The following is a 7,827-nucleotide window of genomic DNA, read 5'->3' on the forward strand; positions in this document are numbered from 1 at the left end:
AAAAAAAATTAAAAACAATCCTTTATGTGGCTTTTTCTGATTCAGAGTGTATTTTTTCCCTAGTGTTCATATGGAAGCTAGACACCGCAGTCGGACAGGTGACGATTTGGAACTTTCGTTCCCCTAAATTGGTCTCGTTGTGCTTTCAGTATCAGAGTGACATCTCCGACTCTGTGAAAACGTCTGAATGACTCACACTAAGAATACAGAAGAGAATAAAAATAAATATATTGTGAACCTTTTCAAATTGCTGAAGCTACATCCAAATGTTTACATTGTCGAAAAAAACAAACAGGTGTAGGTAGAATTACTCCTTTTTTTTTTTATAAATCTATAAATAATTAAGCAGCTTGTAGATGAAAATCTCCTAGCACAAGTGCGCCTGAATTAAATTCGAGGTACGTAGACAAAAATGTTGAAGGCAATTCATTTAGCCTTGTTTATGGATAATAAGTATTGCCCTTGCCACACTGACATAAGGAGGGCTTTGGTACCTTTGTTCCCACATCACAGTCCTATTGCACCAGCAATTAAGAATTTTCATCTGCAATGTTGCTGAAACTATTCAGGACTAGTCCAGAACATCTTACAATTTGCCCCCGCAGTTATCTCATGCAGTTTTTACCCTTATTTTAATTCTGCTTGTGCTTGTCTTTTAGAATTTCGTCCTTTTTGAAATTCCTCTGATAGTTATTTTCAAATTTCACTCAGTCAGCAAATTTTGTTCGTATTTTAAATCCACACATTTCATCATTCCCTGATCAGCTCTTGTGGTTGTGTTCGATTTGCGTTTATCTTTCAGTTTTCTCTAGTGCACATCGTATTCAAGTTTCTTATAAGTTTCGGCTTTCCAACATATTTTTTCTCTCCATATTACTTCTTTTTCCATTTTCCCTTAGTGGCTGTCATAACAAAACTTCATGCATTTTTCACTATTCTTTCGCCTTTCTCAAATTACAACAATGCTTCAGTTTCCCCTTCCAAGTTGATTTATTCACGCATCATCCTTCCTTCAACTTCTTTTTGTCTCTCTCTTACGCTCCTCCTTCCACTGCCGCCCTTCTGTTCCTGCGAGAGTGTCATAGATCCTCTGAGCATCAAAAAGCAGCACCGCCAACATAATGACTTCCCGAAGCCTAATTATCACTTAAATGGCTACCGTTATTAATAAATATTCATCGTCTATTATGTTCCTTAAATGGTTTTTGATAACTAATTAAGAACCTCATACTCCAGACTACCCTTATTCTGCAACGTTTAAAAAATGATTAAAGGAGAGATGAATGGGAAGGGGAGAGGGAGGGGGCGGGGAGGGGGAGTAGGTGAGAGCGGTAGCTTACTGAGGGAGGAACTGTGGAGGAGGGGGAGGTGTTGAAGCGACTATTCACAAGAGGCAGAGAAAAATTCATCACCTTGTTTTTTTTTTCTCCCTTCTTTAACGGGATAAATGACCCCTTTACAAATCTCAAATGATAATCATTTTCATTCCTTTAATTAAGAAGGTTAATGAATTGTTCAAAAGCTGTGGGTGCAAATTATGTATGGTTCACTGAGTGTTATTAAAAGACAGCACGAAAATGGATCATAAATAATGAGATGAATGAGGATGCTTAGAGAGAGAGAGAGAGAGAGAGAGAGAGAGAGAGAGAGAGAGAGAGAGAGAGAGAGAGAGAGAGAGAGAGAATATTAATATCTACATTCTACTACTCGCATCTGTAAATATGAACGATAATGCACAAATATCCGTCTTTTTTATTACCTGTCATCTGTAAATAAAAGACGTTTTTGCCTCATCTTCCAAAGTCTCTATGAGTAGACGACCAGATGACCTCAATATTTATGGTTTACTCAGACAGAATTCATGTTAACTCTTATCTATTCTCATCTCACAAATCAAGATAATTAATATTTCATCGATTTAATTCCATTACTTTAAACAAAACGAGACTTGGATTAATAAATTAATGTGGTGGTCTTTCATCTACGCACTTGAACAGACTGAGCCAAAGTTTCTCTTTGTACGTCCTTTTCTGCTCTCATAATTAAACCTCCTTTATTTCTTCACCTATTTGTGATACATGAACTAATAAGAAAACGTCCAAATCTTTCAGCGCTTTAACAGTTGCCACCATTCACTATATATATATATATATATATATATATATATATATATGATATTATATATATTTTGTCATGATTTGATTTAGTCACATTATCTATCTATCTATCTATCAATATATATATATACAGTATAGATACATAGATAGATAGTGAGATCGGTAATGTGATTAAATATCCAAATTATTCAGCAATTACATTTACTACTGCTCACACTATATATATATATATATATATATATATATATATATATATATATATATATATATATATATATATATATATATATGTGTGTGTGTGTGTGTGTGTGTGTATTTATGTATAAGTAATCACATCTCAGAGAGAGAGAGAGAGAGAGTCATAAAAAATATCGGATAAATACACCCCCTGACGGGATCACGGTTGTTTGTTATGTCACCCAAATTAATTCGCTAATTATCCACGGGCCTTTAGACCTAAGAATGGGAAGGAAAGAGCTCATCAAAGCTCGTTGTTTGTGGGCTCTCGTTGGCACCGCAGATGGATTGAACTGCCTGGTAACTTTTTTTCTTTTTTCCTTTTTTCATGAGATTATTTTCATTGAACAATTAAGAATTAAGGATCTGACAAGGATAAATAGATCCTCTTAACGGACTCTTTATGGGGTCCTCTTTGTTTGCAACTAATTGGAAATTAAGAAAGCTGAAGGACTGGTGCGATTTATAAGACAAAAAAATAGTGGAGTCCATTTAGGTGTATAACACTGTTTACTTTCGGAGTCCTTCCGGGTACTTCTACCTCTAGTGGAGAGAGAGAGAGAGAGAGAGAGAGAGAGAGAGAGAGAGAGAGAGAGAGAGAGAGAGAGAGAGAGAGAGAGAGAGAGAGAGACTTAGTTACAGTGAGTGGGATACGTAATTATTCCTTACTTAATAGCACACGTCTGCATACCACAAGTCATAACTTTTTCGATAAAAAATAGAAAATCGATATACAGGGTGTCCATAAAGTCTCTTTACAATTTAAAAAATATATTACAAAAGCCACTGATGAGATATCTTAATCAGATTTGTTCTGTACACACTCAGCAGTTACCGAAGGTTTCAATCACATTGCATCTGTGTATTTCAGGTACCTTTTTATGAAAAGGCACAGGATATGCTGATTCAGTGAAACTGCAGAACTAAGTATGGTGAGATCCGTCAATTCGTGCATGGCACATGAAATTTATGGAGGCAGGGACAGTGTTGAATAAAGGGAGGAGTGGACGACCAAGAACATCTGAGGAAAACATCGATCGTGTAAGACAAGCCTTTGATCGTCCTCCTACAAAGTCCCTCCGTACTGCTGCCAGACACTTACAGCTACCACGTTCAACAGTGCACAAAGTCCTACACAAAAACTTGCGATTCTACGCTTACAAAGTGCAACTCCTACAGGCACTCGAGCCAAATGATAAACCAAGACGAAAAGAATGAATTTCTGAGGATGAAACATTCCCCATCCGAGTTTGTTTTAGTGATGAGGCAACTTTTCATGTTTCAGGGAAATTGAATACACATAATTTGAGAATCTGGGGATCAGAACATCCCCATGTGACTAGGGATCCTCACCGAGACAGTCCAAAGGTGAAAGTGTGGTGTGAGATCATGTGCAATCGAATCATTGGTCCATTTTTCTTCAACGAGACATCAATTACTGCAGATGTTTACCTTGACCTTTTGATTGAATAAGTGGCACCACAACTGGATGACCTTCAACCAACCATCATTTTCCAGCAAGATGGTGTACCACCAAATTGGGGACCGCATGTTCGTGGGTTCCTAAATCAAACATTTCCAGACCGGTGGATTGGAAGGGATGGCCCAATTCCCCGGCCACCTCGTTCACCAGATATCACTCCCCTGGGCTTTTTTCTATTGGGTTATGTTAAAGATATCGTGTATTGAACAGAGACGCGGGAAATCAATGATCTCACGCAAAAGATCACTGATGCCATTGCCACCACTGATGAGGCTATGCTACAGCGAACATGGCAAGAAATCGAGTACCGTCTTGATGTGCTTCATGCAAGTAATGGTGCCCATATAGCGGTGTATTAAATGAGGCCAAAAGTTTCAGTATCTATCCCTCATTTTGTAATAATTTCCACATATTTGTCTGTTCATTTGCTTTTCTAATATATTTTTTAAATTGTAAAGCGACTTTATGACAACCTGTACTTTGAGTCTAATTCAGTACCTTTGTGTCTTAAAATTCTGTAGTCAGATGCCTTAGAATGTATATGAGACAGCTAAGATATTACCTATTAGCAACTGAAGTCTCGAGTATAAAAGAATCCTAATACCTCATAGAAAAAATATTAGTATAAACTTAACTCGCTAGGAAGAATGAAACGAATATTCAAAATGTATGAGAGACAGAAAGCTCATTTAGCATCTTGTCTCAAAAAGAATTAGGAGGTATAGTAACATGAATAATTGCCCGTTTTCTATATGAACCCTCAACGCACTTCTCTTTAGCAAAAGTGAAACCATGTCTCAACTATGTCAGAAACTTCTAGGCAAAAAGTAAAAAAGTCTTTCTCTCTCTCTCTCTCTCTCTCTCTCTCTCTCTCTCTCTCTCTCTCTCTCTCTCTCTCTCTCTCTCTCATGAACCAGAAATCGTTATAAAAAACCTTGTTATCAATGAAACAACTATGAAACGGAGAATGGTCATGTCTTGACACTTAAACGGCAAAATGAAACAGGACAACTAACGAATGAAAGAGTAGCAAAAGAACAGCGAAAGTACACATGGTTCCTATCAATCATCCATGAAATACTGCCAATGCTGAGTTGCTTAAGTGCTGAGAGCATGTTGTGAATAAACAGACCAACAGGAAACGAAGTCACGACAGTAATGTTGCCAACAGCATTTCCATGGGTTTTAAATACAAGTTAGACAGTGTCTAATTTACGGAAATAAATCCCACACTCGACTCAAAAATCATCACATTTCAATGCCTTTGACATTACAAGTTACTCGGCGTCTAATTTGCGTTCATAAATCCCGTAAACAACAAGAAAATCATCGTAATTAGGCTGTATGCCTGGCTGCAGACATCCGAATAAATCAAAGAAAATATCAGGTAATTGTAATATGTGCGGAGGCAAAGCAAAGTAAACATGACCTGAGGTGAGGCCTAATTGCCTGTTCATAATCTGACACTTGAAGACGCCGCCTTACCTTCGCCCATTAATTCTAATTACGGGAAAATTTCAGGTTTCACACAGCGACAAACGCTGTAATTTTAATTAATAAAAACGCAACAAATAGTTGTATCTTTGTAAAAAGCTACACGAACAAGAATACACAAAATATATTGACGAATAAAGAATAACACGGAAAAATGATAAAAACAAAAATCTTAAAACCTCGGGTTTTTTTTTTGGGGGGGAGGGTGCAACTTTGTCCACTGCCTTCATCAATGCTACAATGGGATATGTTTAGCATGCTCTTTGCGAGCTTAGATATCTAAGTCTTGTAAATTCCAAAGTAAAAAAATATGCAGAAATTCATTCATATAAATCAATGAACTCTGAAACGCATGCAAAAGCACTAAAATACTATGACCATGTACCTGGCCGGAAATGTGGAGTCATATCTGACAGCCTTTGAACTTTTGTACCTGTATCTAACCTTTAAAAAATAGAAAAAAAACTAATGCACAGACACACATACTACATAAATATATATATATATATATACATAATTATATATATATATATATATATATATTTATATATATATATATATATATATATATATATATATATATATATATATAAATTATATATATTGAATATATATATATATATATATATATATATATATATATATATATATATATATATATATATATATATATATATGAATGAATTTTATCACATCACCATGATTCATATACAAGCATTAAGCTTCAAACGTCCTTAATATCCAATTCGCTCTACCTTGGAAATAATATATTTTCATATGTGTTACCCGAAGGGGAATTTTTTAGTTGATATTAAGTTCGTCGTCTCGTGGGCTCGAACCACGGAAGACAAGAACTCAGGACTATAGTGACGCCTTAAACCACCCACGAGACGACCAACTTATTATCAACTAGAAAATTCCCCTTCGGGTAACATATGTGAAAATATATTACTTCAGAGGTAGAACGAATTGGATGTTAAAGGACGTTTGTAGCTTAATGGTTTTATATATTGTGTGTGTGTGTGTGTGTGTGTGCGCGGGCTGACGTTTCATCATCACGTCTTCCTTTTGATTAATATATCCTATTTTCAGTGATTACTTTTCAACGATGACAGGAGTATTTGAACTAGGGAAAAACAGCCAACTCTATTCATTTCACATCGTAGCTGCTCCACTAATCCGTTACATTCCGCCCGACGGTATGATGCGAAATGTCAAGAGTCTTGGCCATACAATATTCTCTCTCTCTCTCTCTCTCTCTCTCTCTCTCTCTCTCTCTCTCTCTCTCTCTCTCTCTCTCTCTCTATTATGATACTGGAGATTTAAAAGACTTTTTTGGAAAGAATGAGAGGACGAAATCTTTAAAAAAATTTTTATGCTGTCACTTAATCATCCTTATTACTGGGCAAATTCTCTTCCTTTTCTCACTGTTTTCACACTTATTTGGAAGGGTTATCTCGTGTCCTCTTTTCGCCTCTTTGTTCAATGACTGCATCCCATCCCATGATGCTGAACATACGAGAAAATTTTACATCATCTTAGGCACCACGAGTCTCTCCTTTTCTTAATGTACAAAACAACATATCACAGTTCATAAATTCAATACACATCAAGCTTACCATTGCCAAGAGGAAACAAGGCACAAAGAATCGTATACGTTTCGACTTGCCTTCCCATGTGAATAAGCCATTTGTCCAGTCCAGTAGCTGTAGATCTGCCGAGGAACTACACCACGTTCAAAAACATCCGACGAAAAATTATGAATCAGGAATAGGTGATACGACAACAACGAATGAAGAATCAAGACACCAACCATAAATAAATACAAACAAGAGAGGGCTATGGGCCATAGGAAATCACATTGCTCAGCCTTCAAGGCGGAAGCAGCGGATTTTAAAAAAATACTCATAGGAGGAGTCGAGTTGCTCCTTTTGACTCTCATGGGAGTGCCTTTCAGAATCGTCGGCCGCCACCCCTGACGTCTTCCCAGATAATGAGGAAAGGCAAAGCCTTAAGTAGCGATAGGGAAAAAGTGACAACACTTCCACAACATGACAGTGAGTCCCCGAAACCTAGCTATATTAGTCACAGTACTACTGCTGCTACGAGGTGCCTATTGTACTCCACTCAACATGGTGTCTTCTCCGAATTCGGACTGAGGCACAAAATCGAAAACTAAAGATCTACAACTTTTACGGAGGCTCAAAAGAACCCACAGCGGCTGTTTCAATACTCCTACAAAAGACATTCCTTTTTCTTTGCAGTCATATCCCACTGAGGCATTAATTTTTGCATGGAGGTATAATCCACAATTTGGCTGGTCATCTGCCAACATCATCTTATTTAAAAAAAATTTTTATGGCAAAATAATGCTGTAGAAATTCTGAGAGAGAGAGAGAGAGAGAGAGAGAGAGAGAGAGAGAGAGAGAGAGAGAGCTTGCAACTTCTATATAGCATGTTTCTCGCTTTTCCTAGACATTAATGCTTCCCATTCCA

This window comes from Macrobrachium rosenbergii, chromosome 42 (assembly GCF_040412425.1).
Source record: "Macrobrachium rosenbergii isolate ZJJX-2024 chromosome 42, ASM4041242v1, whole genome shotgun sequence".
In the NCBI taxonomy this organism is placed as follows: domain Eukaryota; kingdom Metazoa; phylum Arthropoda; class Malacostraca; order Decapoda; family Palaemonidae; genus Macrobrachium; species Macrobrachium rosenbergii.